Source organism: Rhipicephalus microplus, chromosome 1 (assembly GCF_043290135.1).
Source record: "Rhipicephalus microplus isolate Deutch F79 chromosome 1, USDA_Rmic, whole genome shotgun sequence".
Taxonomy (NCBI): Eukaryota; Metazoa; Arthropoda; class Arachnida; order Ixodida; family Ixodidae; genus Rhipicephalus; species Rhipicephalus microplus.
The window spans coordinates 62,509,803-62,525,591 of NC_134700.1; the positions used below are offsets into that span (position 1 = coordinate 62,509,803).

Here is a 15,789-nt window from a genome sequence, read left to right on the forward strand (position 1 = left end):
GATCATCTGAGTTGGAAAGCTCAAATAAATAAAGTACATGCCAATATATCTCAATCTATTTCAGTTTTAAATAAACTTAGGTCCCTAGTTTCAAACTGGTTAAAGCTCCAGCTATAATATTCTTTGGTTCATTCCCATCTACATTCCTGTCTTTTAATATGGGGCACAACTACAAAAACCAATCTTGACAGGCTGTTAGTTTTACAAAAAATGTCTGTACGCTACATAGAAATCTGCAACTTAGAGAACGTACTCCTCCATTTTTGGGCAAGCTTCATATACTTACTGTCTACCAATTATACAATCTTAAACTCAGATTATATGTCATTAATGAAATAGGAAACACCGTTGGCACTTATATGGAGCATTGCTACCCAAGCGATACTCCCTATGAACTATGCTTTGATCGTTTTCGATTGCCTTTTTTCAGAACGACATATGGTAAGCAAACTTTATAATATCAAATACCATATCTACTCCACGAAAATAGCTATGTCCGTGAACTTTATAAAGAACATAACACTAAAAACAGTGTGAAGAAAAAAGTTATGATGCACTTCCTTTCTTGTAAGGAGCCCTAATTGTAATATTGATTATAAGTATTTCTTTTGTGTATTTTGTGCTTTTGCATATTAGATTAAAATTACTCAATTTCTTTCTTTTCAAATGTATGTCTCTATGGTACTTAGTAATTCTGTCAGAAATTTCTCCTTGTAGCATTTTTATGTATATATTTTTTATATTGGTACTTCAAACTGGTGATGATTGTAATGTGCTATTTTAAAACGTATGTGTCGACATCTGTTATACTTGTTGAATTTGAATTTTGTGTCCACTAATTTAATAGCAGAATGAAATTTCTATCTTTTGTTTTACTTCACCTGAGCAAATGTATGGGTGGAGGGACCTTAGTCAGGCAGAGGTAATCTGCCTTTAGTCCAATCAACCTAGGCATTCATTGTTTTTGTCTAAATAAACAGTGAATGAATGAAATTTTACGTCCCGAAAGCATCAATATGGTAATAAGGAACGCCATTGTGGAGAACTCTGGAAATTATAGACCAGTTCGCCTCTATTGTACATGGCTTCCCCCGCCGGGGGAAGCCACGTGTATATATACATATATATATATATATATATATATATATATATATATATATAGGATGTGGCGGCACAACGGGAGCGTTGTCAACAAGGATAAATATATTTATTTCCCAACAGTTTCAAGAGGGGTCCTCCCTTCATCAGGGGATGAGTTATACTGACATGAATTTCCAAACTTCGTTGCTGCCGCGTCTCTCTCGCCTTGAAACACATCTGCGAGAGTGAGAGGGAACTAGAAAAAAAAGAAAGAAAGAAAGTAAAAAAGAGGAAGAACCACTGTCAACACTGAGAACGAAACCAACTGTCCGTGTACGTCCACATACGTTTCTTATCACGTGCTGTTCAGTTCTCGACGTGTGTCGGGCCACCCAAGATTGTCGCCACGGTGCCGGGAGGGTCCGTGACGGCGTGCGTAAAGAAAGGGTTTCCCCGTAATGGGTCGGTCGGCGTGCGGCATGCGTAAAGGAAGGGTTTCCCGTTAATGGGTCGGTCGGCTCTTTTTACCTTTATTCTTCGTCCGTTTCCCTTCAATGGTCATCAAGTGGTAGGCGAACGAAAACACTTTGTATGTGCATGTGGAAAAAAAGAAAACAGGAAGAAAAGAAAAAATGAAGAAAAAACGAAAACAAGAAAGGACAGTGTACACGTACGAGTCAGTCAGAAAAAAGCATGGTCTCCAGCTATCAATCTTTGTCACAAATTTCCTCCTGTCTTACTTCTCGGAGGCAGTTGACTTTTCCGGGGTCCTCGTTGATGCCGGCTACTAATGTTCGAAATTTTAAAATAAAATATGCCTCACGCTTGGAAATTCATGTCAGTATGACCCATCCCCTGATGAAGGGAGGACCCCTCCCGAAACTGTTGGGAAATAAATATATTTATCCTTGTTGACAACGCTCCCGTTGTGCCATATCCCATACCTTCACGAAGACTAACTGGCCCATTGAATTATTACTCCTATTACTCCCACTAGATATATATATATATAAATATATATATATATATATATATATATATATATATATATATATATATATATATATATATATATATATATATATGTATATATATTTATACATGATATGAGCCGGACCATAGTTTGGGACAGAGATGAGGAAGAGGAAGTTACTTGGTTCGGCCTATGTTCACCATCCTCACCGATCATCGGCTGATCTTGCCTGTAAATAAACATTCTTAAACTCGATCTAACTGTAACAGCTTTATGGTAGAGGCGCTGGGTACCTAACCAAGCAACACAGTTCTGCAACAACCTGAACTACGCCGAAGCTGCCGCAATGCTGGGCTACCCCCGTTATCGCTGGTGGTCGAGATGTTTCACGGTGAAGACAGAAACCTGAACCCCGCAGCCGACTGCACTGCACCACCAGTTCCAGCGAAACCTTTACTACCGACCTAAGCCGCGGCTGGTCTTTGGCAGCGTCAGCCTCTGATAGAGCCCCATCCTTTCGGGGGCAAATCTGGCGAGGACGTGGACGAGTGGCTCAAACATTACAAACGGATGATCAACTACTATTCTTCGGACGCGGCAATTAAATTGACTAACGTGGTGCTCTTGAGGGACACGGCGCTCAGATGGTATGAGAACCACGAGGACGCCCTCACAACGTGAGAAGGCTTCGTTTCCGAAATCAAGGAGTGTTTCGGAGACACCGTGGCAAAGAGAAAGCAAGTTGAACAAACGCTGCTGCAAAGAACCTGGGGCCCAGGCGAAACATGCAGGATGTATATCAAGGCGATCCTGAAACTACGCAAGACCGTTAACACTAGTATGTCTGGGGAGGACAAAGTCGGTCACCTGTTAAAGGGAATTGCAGAGGACGTTTATCACTTTCTTATCGGCAAAGACAGCATTGGTAGAATAGCCGGTGTCATACGGCCCTGTCGCACTTTTGGGACGCTGAAGATGAGGCGTATTGCTCTTAAATTTGGTCGACTACCTGATGTGACCACGGCAGCGAGTGTTGACAACTACGCAACTTCTGTTCTTGCGTCTACAATAGGTAAAATCGTGCGTGAAGAATTCAGTCAACACACTCGTGCAACGCCTTGTGAAGCTACACCCTTGCCTGTTCCAGACCAGTATCAGCATCCTGTTTCCATTGCTGTAGCAGGCATCGAGGTGTATGACTACGTTTCTGGCACACCACCGAGGCCGCAGCGCAGTCACTACAAAGACACCATGCACCAGCGCCGCTTGAGTTATCCTCGACAGTTGGCCGCCGCCTATCAGAACCCGAACAAATACGCACCTGGGTGATTCCACGAGAGATCGACACGGGTCCAAAAGTTGATATTTTAGATTGCATTGAGTATTTTATGTTTCGTGCACCTCTCACCAGGTAGCCCGAAAGTCAACTTCGTTTTATGATTAACGGCATAACTTACAAGAAAAAAATATCAAACTTCACCAATACGGAGGCACCGAATTCGTCACCTGTCATTTTCGAAAATTGCAGATGCTATAAAAAAACAAATATTTTTGTTTCAAGGAAGATATTTTTCACGTGAAATGCATGTCTAATGAAGAATGAATTCATATGGTTTCAAGTTTGTAGACCGTAAGAAAATAGCTTTTAAAAATTTCTCATTTTGGGACAGTTTAAAATAAGTTACGTATTGTCTTTTTTTTCTCCGAAAGTATTGCAAGCAGCGTTTTCAAACTTGATACGTTTTAAGAATATAGTGTGTTCATTAGGTACATAAGATATTTATTTATTTATTTATTTATTTATTTATTTATTTATAATACTGTCAACCCTCGCTTGAGGGTCATAACAGGGAGGGAGTACAATATGAGTGCAAACAGAACACCTAAAAAAACCACTAAGCAATAAACACAGGAAAACAGAATGGGCAGTACCTGAACCATTACCAAAATAAGCATCAATTTCTCTGTCATAAGTTTGTACATCGGCCCTAATAATAACATGTTGGAGTAAAGAATTTCATTGTTCTATAGCATCCGGGAAAAATGACCACCGAACGATGTCAGTGCGAGCGCTGAAAGGTTCAATGGGGGCATCATGATTCAATCTAGTGCTACGTTTTTCGGGAAGGCGTATGTACTCGTCTTTAGGTATTTTGAATATCCCTTGGATTATACGAAATAATGTTTTAAGTTTTTGTTTCCGTCTTCGAATTTCCAGTGATTCTAAATTGCATGAATTTAGCATATCAGTTACTGATTCCCGCCTTCTATATCTAGAGCATACAAGCCGAGCTGCACGCCTCTGTATACGTTCTAACTTGGTGACCAAGTGTTTCTGGTGAGGGCTCCAAACCACAGAGGCGTATTTGAGTCTAGGTCTAATATATGTGTGGTACGCAAGCAGCTTTACGTGTTTCGGTGTTTTATGCATCTTTGCTCGTAGAAAACACAGTTTTTTTAAATGACTCAGAACAAACCGATTCAATGTGACGGTGCCAAGTTAGGTTGTTCGTAATTGTCACCCCTAAGTATTTAAAATGGGGCGTTTTACTGAGTTTATTGCTCCCGATGTTGTACTGGAAATTGAGAACATTTTTCTTATTAGTAATGTGTACATATGTTGTTTTTTTAAAGTTAATTTGCATATCCCATTCGCAACACCACAATTCTAAATCTTCAAGGCACTTATTCAACTCGAGTTGATCATCAGTACAGCTTACAGGCATATAAATCAAACATTGCTGCCGTAGGGCAAATGTGAAATTTTATATATTGCCTTAAAGTTCTCATATTGGCAAAAGTGTACTCCACTGAAATTTGAATAATAAAAAACCCCATCTTCGATTTTTCTTAAAATTTTGTAAATAGACCACCGAAGGCCATCATACAGTAATATATAAAAACATTTTGTTTTTAGCGACAATACTCGTGGTACAAATCAGCTTTTCGAGAATGCGCTGATAAGTTGAGAAATCTAGAAATCGGAACTGAAAAGCGGCAATAATCTTCAGACGTGAGTAAACGTGACCGCATTTGGTGAAGAAAGGCTGTTTTAGCAGATAGGAGTAACTATTTTGAACACGGTATTCTACAGTATCTGAATTTACTCTTATACGTAGAGCAATGAGACTTCTAATATGTGGTGCCTCTCCATTACTGACACACAGATGGAGCTGCTGTGACGGCGATGTGTTTGCAACACGTTGGGTAAGAGAATTGAATTTTGAATGAGTTCATAAACGATTCATAACAAATTTTTATCATTTGGGGCTCGAAGACTGCCGCATTACACTGAATAACATGCTTTAGGGGAAGTTGTCATCCGTCGTCTGCTCTACAGATTAATTGCTGTGCGCCGCCTCTCGGAGGCAATGCTTTAGATCATATGGTTCAAAGTAGGGACAAAGATTACGCCTCCCGTAATTTTGTCGACAAAAACATTGCGAAATTTTGTTTTAACGTACTATACTTCAGTTTTTCATTCGCTCTATGGATACTTGCGCACAAGTATCCGTCTGGCCGTCTGGCTTGTTGGGCATTGTGTCTCCAAGACTATGATATTTGTGTCATCTACAGGTCGGCTTGCCTACATTCAGATGCCGATGCTCTTTTCCGCTCTTCCCCGTGAACATGGAAGTTCGTCTGTCTCCAGTCTCGATGCTGCGGCACCTTCGTTCACTGACAGGCACTCCGAGCAGCGCCAAGACGCCTAGATAGTCTCTATGATAGAGGTACTGTCTCAGCCAACCCAAGGTACCGCCAATCGTTCACTACGACGTACAGCTCGACATTTGGCCATTCGCGATGAACTCCTGTACCGTCGCAACTACCTTTCCGACGGCCCCAAGTGGTTTCTTGTGATTCCTCGCCACCTACGTGCTGCTATTTGTGACTTCTTTCACGCAGATCCTCAATGTGGCCACGCCTGTGTGATAAGAACGTATGCACGCCTCCGGCTGCGATACTATTGGCGCGGAGTGTACCGATTTGTCCGACAGTACGTATGTTCGTGTTCCAAATGTCAACGCTGAAAAAGCCCACCGAACATAGCCAAAGGACAACTACAGCCGTTGTCTTGCCCATCGAGGCCTTTTGACCGCATCGGAATTGATTTGTACGGTCCCCTTCCCTACACTCCTGGCGGGAACCGCTGGGTGGTTGTCGCTATCGATCACTTGACATGCTATGCTGAAACTGCTGCGCTGCCAGAGGCCACATCACGTGAAGTAAGCTTGTTTATCCTTCACAATCTTGTTTTTCGCCATGGCACGCCTCGTGAGCTACTCAGCGACCGCGGACGTACGTTTCTTTCCAAAGCCGTACAAGCCCTTCGTGAATGCAACGTTGTGCATAGGACAACCAGAGCGTACCGTCCGCAAACAAATGGAATGACCGAACGGTTCAACCGCACACTGGGCGACATGCTGTCTATGTACGTGTCCGCTGACCACACCAACTGGGACCGCATACTCCTCTTTGTTACTTACGCTTACAATAGCGCCACTCAGTCTATGACAGGATTCTCTTCGTTCTCTCTTCTCTACGGGCGCGAACCTTCCTCATTCATGGACCCGATTCTCTTGTACCATCCGAACGCTTCCGAATCGACAACTCTATCTGAAGTCGCCACCTATGCGGAAGATTGCAGGCGACTCGCATGTTCCTTAACCACACAAAATCAAGTGTACCAGAAGGACCGTCACGATGAAAACCTGCCCGCCCAGTCATATTCGCCTGGCACGTTAGTATGGCTTCGCGCTCCCTCATCTGCTCCTGGTCTTTCCACCAAGCTACTGCCGAAGTTCGAAGGCTCCTACCGAGTCCTACGTAAGTCCTTACCGGTTAACTATATTGTTGAGCTGGTTCAATCATCGACAGACTGACGCCGTCACGGTCGCGAGACTGTTCATTTTGATCGATTGAAACAGCACTACGACCCACCCATCCTACCCGGTCTATAGGTCACCAGGATGGCTCCTTTTCTGGGGGGGGGGGGGGGCGTGATTTGTAGCATTTATATATGGCACAGGCAGGAGCGCCATTGAAAGAAGAGAAGGAAGAGTGTTGTTGCTCGCGCTCGCTCCGCTTGACAGCTGGTCGGTTTTACCTCTGCATTTCCCCCCATAAATGTGTCTTCGGCTCACTGCTAAAGGCGTACTAACACCTGCTAGATCTCATAATATTGTGTCAAACCACGGAAAAACGAGCCGTTAAGTATACACTACTTCCTCTCATTCAATAACGAGGGTCTCATACTGGCAGACATGGTGCTTTAGGTTGTATACGAGAACTATTGGTCAGCTGCCGGCTCTTAACAAGTTCACGTGCTACGTGACGCCATACAGGCTCATAAAGAGTGTGCCACACCCGCCGCCATGGCTACAGATGGCGCTGACTCACACTCACGCGCTTATGTTAACATATAAACCCATTAATGTGGCTGGGAGGACAGCCGCCGTGGTAGCTCAGTGGTAGAGCATCGAACGTGTTATTCGAAGGTCGCAGGTTCAGTTCCTACCCACGGCAAGTTATATTTTCACTCACTTTCCTTTCTTCATATTTACAATACAATTTGGTCTAATAACTTCCCGTACACTTTGCTTGGCATTATTGCCTGTCAGATCTCATTATTATTGTGTCAAACCACAGAAAAACGAGCCCTAAGTATGCACTTCTTCCCCTTACACACACGCACACACACACACACACACATATATATATATATATATATATATATATATATATATATATATATATATATATATATATCACAACATACATTGTTTTTATAACTTACGATACATATAATGAATCAACCAGATTGTTTTGCCTCAGGAAGCAAAATAATTTGTAATCCTGGGATCAAATGCTGTGCAGGAATTTGATTTGTATAGTAGCATTTTTGATGAAATTTTACAAGATTGTCAGCCGGGATTCTGAATATTTATATTTATTTTCACTACAGTCGAATTTTGCAATACTTGATGAGCAAATGCACACATCCTTGGCATGTCCTTATATGGACATCTAGTCCGGTCGAACTGGATGTCCGGTCAGACATCGAGTTTGGCCGCCCAGAGAACAGCCACAGGAAACATAAATTTTCACAGTAAGTTCATTGGCTATCCGTGTTATATTTCAATCCGGCTGGACATTTGTATTTAGAATGAACAGCCAGCGGATATCCGTGCTTACTTGGGTAAGGTGAGGTGACTGCTGAGGACGGCGCCAGCGTCCACAGCTAGACACTCAATCAATCTATACAAAAACGTGCGCTTAGCTTGTATACGATAGCATTGGCGCTGGAATGATCAATCACGCGAGCATAGAGCCCACATGATTTGCTGATGGTCACATTATTGAGGAGCGCCGATAATGCTCTCCAATCACTGCAATTTGCAGGAATGAACAGAAGCCTTTGTTCTAAACAGACACAGGTAAGTGTAAGAAAACTAAATCATTGTCAGACAAATTGTAGGATGGGGGACAACTTAAAACATTTCACACTTCCCTATTCATACATTTTTTCTGATGTCATTTCATCTTGACAGCTAACGTAAAAGCAACATTCACCATAGTTATTGATCCTGGTTTCAACCGATGTGGCTTTCTGCACCCTTCTTTATTCGTTACAAAAACCATGTCTGTAGCACGGATTAAATATAACAGAAAAATCAACATGTCGAGCTGCTGAGTGACTTATTAGCACGGGCCCCCACACACATCTAGGATGAAGTAGAAGGTTCCTGTCTGCCTAATGATTTGCAAATAATGAATGCCCTTTGCCGAGCGTTTTCTTCACCTATGAGGCATGAGCAAGGGCTTGTGTGTTCATTCGTCAAAACATTGTTACATATTCCACGCGTTATTTTGTGTGGATTGTACCTTCCTTTTTTGTTAATATTCCACTCATGTACTGGATAGAACATTTGGAACAAGAATTTGTTTTACGCATGGGTGCATCGCAAAAACGCTCGAGGCTGTTCTGCTACAGAAAAAAAAACGGTACGCTACATCCCGTTTTCTATGTGAGCTAGCACTTGATGAAGCGAGAGCGGCATTACTCAACAGTGGAGAAAAATATAAGGCTCTTGCCAGGGCAGTAAAATGGGCTCATATTTATCTGTACGAGAGACATTTCTAGCTACAAAAACTTCATGAACCCCTGGAGTAGTTAAGGAAAGCAAAGTTAACGAATGTTCTAGTGATGCGCTGGAGCCTCACGCTATAAGAATACAGCTTTCATGTCGAATATGTAAAGGGAAAAGAAAATGTGGGTGCTCCCACCTCACAAACTTCACAAAATTGAAGGATGCAAGAAGTTGTAAGAATTGTTCATGCAGTGTTTGTTGTCGTAGGAACTGTAGTAGTGATTACGGTGGTGGTGAAGGGCGTTGTGACATGGATGCAGTGGAATCACGTTAGTATAGATACTATGAACTTGCTAACACGTGGTGCGATACATGTGATGTGACGTTATGGTAGAACACCAGTGCTGTGTGGTGAAGTGATAAGTGAGTGTGGTGTGATGTGAGCACGCCGGTGACGTGAATAGAGAGGACATAACTGTGATAGGCAAGGACAGCGGAGTTCTTGGAAACGTCTAGAGCAGTTTTTCAAGAAAAACTCTTGAAGAAATGGCGTATGACATGAGTATATGAAAAAATATGAAGAGGACGAAGAAGGGGCGCCTGTGGGCTTTGAATAATGCCTGCCTAATTTAAAGAGAAACTAGAAACGAAGAAGACGAAGGAGAGAAAAAGGGGCACGAGCGACGACGTCGCCGAGACAGACGGTGGTGCGGGGTCTTGAAACGCAGACGTATGTGACGAGGGGTCGAAGCAGTACGGTGTTTGCCGGAACCCTGCGAGCACAGTTGCGAGAAGCGATACCCGATGAGCTGCGGGGCGCCGCCAGGAGTTCGACTAGCTCGGCTTAGCGACCGCAACATCGTTGTCACGTGCCACATAGCCTGCAGCGACGCTTCATACGCGACTCACCAAGAACGACAAGCGGTACCGCCGCTGTGGGGACCCGACGCTGTGGTGACCGGACATTGTAGGGCCCGACGGTGCAGTTTATGGCCGGGACTATCGACGAAACAAGCTTCGATGACAAGACGAGCCCTACAACTTGACGCCGGAGCTAAGACAAGGCAACGCATCTTGGACCCTGTAATTATGACATTCTAGTCTTGTATAAATATAGTGTGCGGGGACACTGTTATAGCGCATTTAGCATGCCTTTTTGGCAATTAGGTTCTCCATTAGGTTCCATTATCATAAACGGTTTTTCGTGTTCCTTGCTGTTTCTCTCTTGTTGACCATCTATAGAGACCATGATAGTGTTCTCACTTAGCACGAACTTTTTTCCAAAGTAATCGACAAAATTTGGAATGGTCAAAATTTTTCTCAAGAGTGGCACAATTACTGCTAGATATACCTTTAATCCTGCTCTGAATCCTAATGATGACAGAAGGCGCACAGTGCGAGACCATTTTTATCTTCCGTTTTCAACAGCCGCATGCCAAGCGTAACCTGGACGGCAAACAAAAAGACGTTTGAACGATGCATCAAGGCATTGCCACCGCAGCCATTCAAGGATCGCTCACCAAGATATAGTCTCCTAAGTAGCAGTCCTGTGGCGTCACGGTCTCGGATAAAGTTGTGCTGTTCTCTGGAAAGTTTATAGCAGCGTTGTCCCGTGCCCCACAAATAGGCCAGACATGTCCAAAATTCGTGACTGGATGGCGCAAATCCATCAAATACTTGCACGATAAAGATCAGGCTGAAGAGACGAGCCTATCAAGCGTAATCTGGACGCCATCCCGCTCACTTGCGTCTCTTTCACTACACTTACTTAGACTTTGACGTTTGAAGCTTATTGAAGGGTAAGCATACATATAAATGAACAGATAGGAGGAGTACATGAGGAGGTCCCAGAGAAAAAACTGTCGGGAGGCCTCCTAACACATTGTGAATAAGATGATGCCTAATATGCAGCAGATAAATGGCGTTGTGAAAAAGTTCTAAATACAAGGTGTAGCGTGAAAAAAATGAACGAAAACACTTTACTCAATTTTCAAAAATACAAAGATAAAGAGCAAGTCTACAATGAATAGAAGAGCAGAACTGAACCATACATAAAACTACATTTTCTTTAGAGGTGGTGTGCATTCCCAATTACACTATAGAAATAGTGACACTGTTATTACACATATAACGTAGAATTCATTAAAACAGTGCAAAACAAGCAGAAAGTAAAAAAAAAATTAACCGATCTCAATTTCCTAATCGCACCTATATCTAACATGTTCTAGTTAGCTCAGTGATTAGGTGTATTTTCGTTCGTCGGCAAAATGAGCTTGTCGTGAAAGATTGTTTATTTCAGAAGGAATGGAGTTCCACACGGACACACCAGCAAATTAAGCAGTTGTTTTCCCATAGTTTGTGCGAGCTTTAGGGAAATGGAAATTCTCACGCACAGAGAACCGAGTTCTATTATTATTAGTCGAAAATTCGGGTGTGAAACTTCCTATACGCACATCGTGATAAATAAGGCGAAACAGAATGACTGCTATTTTTAAAGTAAAAAATTCCTTAAGGTGAAGTATGTTTAGGTGAACGTATAGGGGGACGGAGTGACAAAGGTATGGACTGAACGTCATTAGCTGCACCGCTTGCTTTTGGAGGCGCCGTAGATTATCTAGATGTGTGTTGTACGTGTTTCCCCAAGATGATAAACGATATGAAAAGTGGCTGTGTATGTAAGAATGGTATAGTAACAGGATAACATGTGGTAGAAAGTATGGTGGTGCTTTCAGAATGACATGAATACCTAAGGAAACCTTTTTAAGAAGAGACTGCGCATGAGCATGGAACTTCAGATGTTTATCCAAGATGATGCCTAGAAACCGAGTGCTATCAGAAGCAGGTATTCTGTGATGATTTATTTCAATCAAAAGAGGCAAGGTAACCGTTTTCTGTTGGGAATAAAATGCCATAAATGTTGTTTTGGTAGCATTCATTTGCAGTTCTTTATTCAAGCACCACTGGTAAATGCTGATAAGGTCCTTTTTTAGTGCATTTTGAAGTGCGATTGGATTGCTGCTGGACGTAAATATAGTTGTATCATTCGCATATAGCAGACGTTTAGAGCTTTGAAGCACACTAGGCAAATCATTAATTAATAACAAGAAGAGAGAGGACCCAGAATCGATGTCTGAGGAACACCCCTGTTATCAATTTTTGCGGATGCAAGGTGACCGTTAATTTGCACTACTTGACGTCGATCGTTCAAATAACAAGAAAGGAGTCGAAGGGGAGGGCCAGAAATACCAAAGGATTCCAGTTTGTACAGCAGAATTGAGTGGTTAATTGTATCAAATGCTTTAGTAAGGTGAATAAAACAGCCCCAAAAAGTAAGCCCTCGTCGATGGCTTCTTTAATTTGATCAGTAAGATAAAGAAGTGCAAGCTCTGTAGAATAACCAGGTCGAAAACCAAACTGGCGTGAGATCAATAGGTTAAATTTAGTTAAGTAAGACATAAGTCTTGAGTACAAGAGTTTTTCGACTATTTTACTAAAAAAAATGTTAAAACGCATATGGACCGATAATTGTCAATACAATCGCGAGTGCCTTTTTGAAAACGGAACGGGGATTATTCTTCTTTTTTTAATTGCGTTCGGAAACGTACCATCTTTGAACAGCTTGTTGATAATTTCTGCTAGAATAGGGCATACTCCTTTTGATAAAAGTTTTATTCTGGATGAATGGATGGAATCTAATCCTGGGCCAGTTGTTTTTAGCAATGAAATGAGCTGAAAAACTTCATCTGTCGATGTGGGGAACAAATAGAAAGACCAGTCACAACGCAGTACAGGAAGCAATGGCACATCTGTTTGCGAGTGGGCAGGATCACCAAAATGGTCACTAAATGCATTCGCTATATCACTAGGATCAGTGTAGGTGCTGCCATTTTTTGTTATTTTGTTCACAGATGGTTGGTTGTCATCGCTATTGAGAAACTGTTTATTTAACTGCCAGTTTTTTCTGCAGTCATTACCGTTCTTAGATATTTCATTTGCACAGTAGATGCGCTTAGCACGCTTCAGTAGGGAGGATAGTAGATTGGAATACTTCCGGAACCACAGTTTTAGAGCAGTATTCCATGGTTGACTTTTGCCTTTTTTATTAATTTTATTTTTTTGTATTCGAACGCAATAACGCCTGGCTGACGCATGGTTTTCTTGGAGAACGGTACCATTGCGTGACTGTTATAACAGACTTGTTGGCCAAACGCTGATGCTTTCAAAGCGCCTGCTCTCGGCGTTCGTTAATGTCATGATAATATTCTTAATTTCGCCGAACCCAGACGGCAACACCCCCTTACCCCACCTTCGCTATGGTTTCTCCTAAAGAGAGAACGTATGAGAGATACAAGGCGCGTTTGCAAATCCCAATGCTCGTGCATCCATGTCACAATGGTTATAGCACCTGGCTTCTATCGTAGCGGGCCGAGCAGGCGTGAGTCTAATTTTCAGATAACCCGAATGACCACAAGTTTTTCATTGTTATTTTACTCACGTGTTTCTGTGACAAAATTATGTCTTCAAGGTCTTGGTGGACCTCAGCATAATACACTTTCGTGTTAAAAAAATGTGGGTTACCTCTCTCTCTAATTATCTGTATAACACAAAAGTAAAGCATGCCTTCGCAGTGGCACTTGATCGTTTATTGCGCATTGTTTCGCCAAAACAGCGAAAGAATGAATTGCGAAAGCAACAAAATGTAATGTCAGGTGAAGAATGGCAAGCAGCTTGAAACTTGCAGCGCGCACATCCAGCAGGAAGCACGCACAAAATGACCACACACAGGATGAGTGTGGACTAACAGATGACACAGCTCGACACTTAAAGCGCGCTGCTCTAACACAAAGAAAGACACACGAAGCGAATTCACAAGTATACAGAGGATGAGCGAGAACGACTGCCACAATTCTACTTCTTCGTGTGTGCGAGCAACCTTTCGTAAACGCAGCTGTGGAAGCGTGATCTTCGCTCCCTCTTTCACCACTGTAGCTTCAAAGCAAGCGTGCTGTGGGAGAACAAGACGTGCAAAGCAACCGGAGCACGAGATAAGAGCGCTCGCACGAGGAACCACGTCTTGTGGAGGTCCGATCACAGCGTGCGGGGCGACGATCTTAAGAGCACGCCCAACGCACGCCCGCCCTTGGCTCCATCTGGCTACCAGTGACAAAGACGAGCTTAAGTTGCGGAGCTCTGAAGACTACTAATGGTTTATCGTGTATATTATTAGCTCTTTGTTAGCAAGCTGGACGACGTACGCTGTGTGGCCTGGTTGTTTCGCGCTGCGAAATGCGCAATTTGTTAGCACATAATTTACAACGTCATATGCGTGACGTAAATACGTTAGCGGAGTCCTGGTGGACACTGGCATAAAACTCTTTCATGTTAAAAACCTGATGATCAAAACCTTTGGAGCCCTCCACCATAACGTCTCTTATGATCATATTTCCCCGACTTAAAACCTTCGATGTCCTAACTATTATTGGTTTCTTCCGTGCAGCATTCTGCACCCGCATCGCCTTTACTCTATAGTCAGTGGCAACAGTTGAAATGTGCATACTCTGAACGCCAATACCACACTGTACTTATCACGAAAACTGCAGTGACGGTTCCCCATGGCATCAATGTTCTGCGCGTCAAAAAAGATGCTATATGTCGGCCCTCCCAAGAAAGTGCGACCTATGCCTAAAAAATGAACGCTCAAGCAAGAGACAACTTTACATTCCGCTCGCTGGTGAGCTCTTCTTGTCGTGGATGACTGCAAAATTTCACTCAAATGTTCAGAGCAGCATCTGCTTTTCGCTGTGCATGTTGAGCCCTTTCAGGCCTTCTTTAAAATGCTCTTCTTGCGTGTACGGTGTACTCTCAACACCTCCGGTGTTACGAATTTTTATCAGCGGCGTAACATCTTCCCTAAATAATTGTGAATTAAACCATATATTCCTTCCTCTCAAAAATCTACCTGCACGTTATAACGTTCTTTACCCCACCACTTTCAGAGAAGAACGTACTTTATGATGTTTTTATTGTAGTTGCTGACTTGTTTCATGTTAGCTACAGGAGTACTAATGTTAGAACACTTACGGTGACAGTGTCTTATGCTTCTTCGTATGCCAATTAGTTTGACAGATATATCAACGTTGTAATATAGTGAAGCAATCCAAGTACAAGTAGTAGGCGATTATGACAAAGTGGTGTTTGAGCATCAGTAAATCAATCATTCATATCGCAGAAGCATGAGGCGCTGAATCAGAGAAACAAATGTGTATTCGCCTATATTTCTCACACGTATATCCTGCAGAGACAGAAACACATGACCATGGCAGTGTTTTTGCCGAGGTGTGCGACCGCATGTGACACCGACCTTCAGCACCAACCACTGGTTGCAAGAAGATGCTGGTGGTACTGCCGCTGCGGTGCCGCTTGAAGCCGGAGCGATTCCGACGGTGATGAAGCGTACTCATCTCACGCACCTCAGCCAAGGCGCGCAGGCCTATGCTTCGAGGGCGCCGGTCAGGCAGATCGTCTATCTCGTCCATGTCTCCTCCGCCATACACCTCGTCTCCTACAGCTGTGTTTGCGGCCCAAGGGTGGCCGGCGGGAGATAGTTGTGCAGCATCTGTAATGTGTCCATTAAGCAATTCATAC

At 42.9% G+C, this 15,789-nt stretch overlaps 1 long non-coding RNA gene and 1 other non-coding gene across 2 annotated transcripts in view; one reads left to right on the forward strand and one right to left on the reverse strand.

Annotated features, from left to right (window-relative positions):
- The first annotated feature begins 7,507 nt into the window (after window positions 1–7,507).
- On the forward strand, window positions 7,508–7,579 carry TRNAT-UGU (transfer RNA threonine (anticodon UGU)). The gene has a single exon. It is a non-coding gene; the product is annotated as a tRNA-Thr (tRNA).
- Window positions 7,580–15,390: 7,811 nt separating this feature from the next.
- Window positions 15,391–15,789, reverse strand: part of LOC142767908 (uncharacterized) — a 149,921-nt gene continuing 149,522 nt past the window's right edge. Inside the window, exon 2 of the long non-coding RNA XR_012885139.1 lies at window positions 15,391–15,760. This is a non-coding gene — a long non-coding RNA (uncharacterized LOC142767908). The remainder of the gene's footprint in view (window positions 15,761–15,789) is intronic.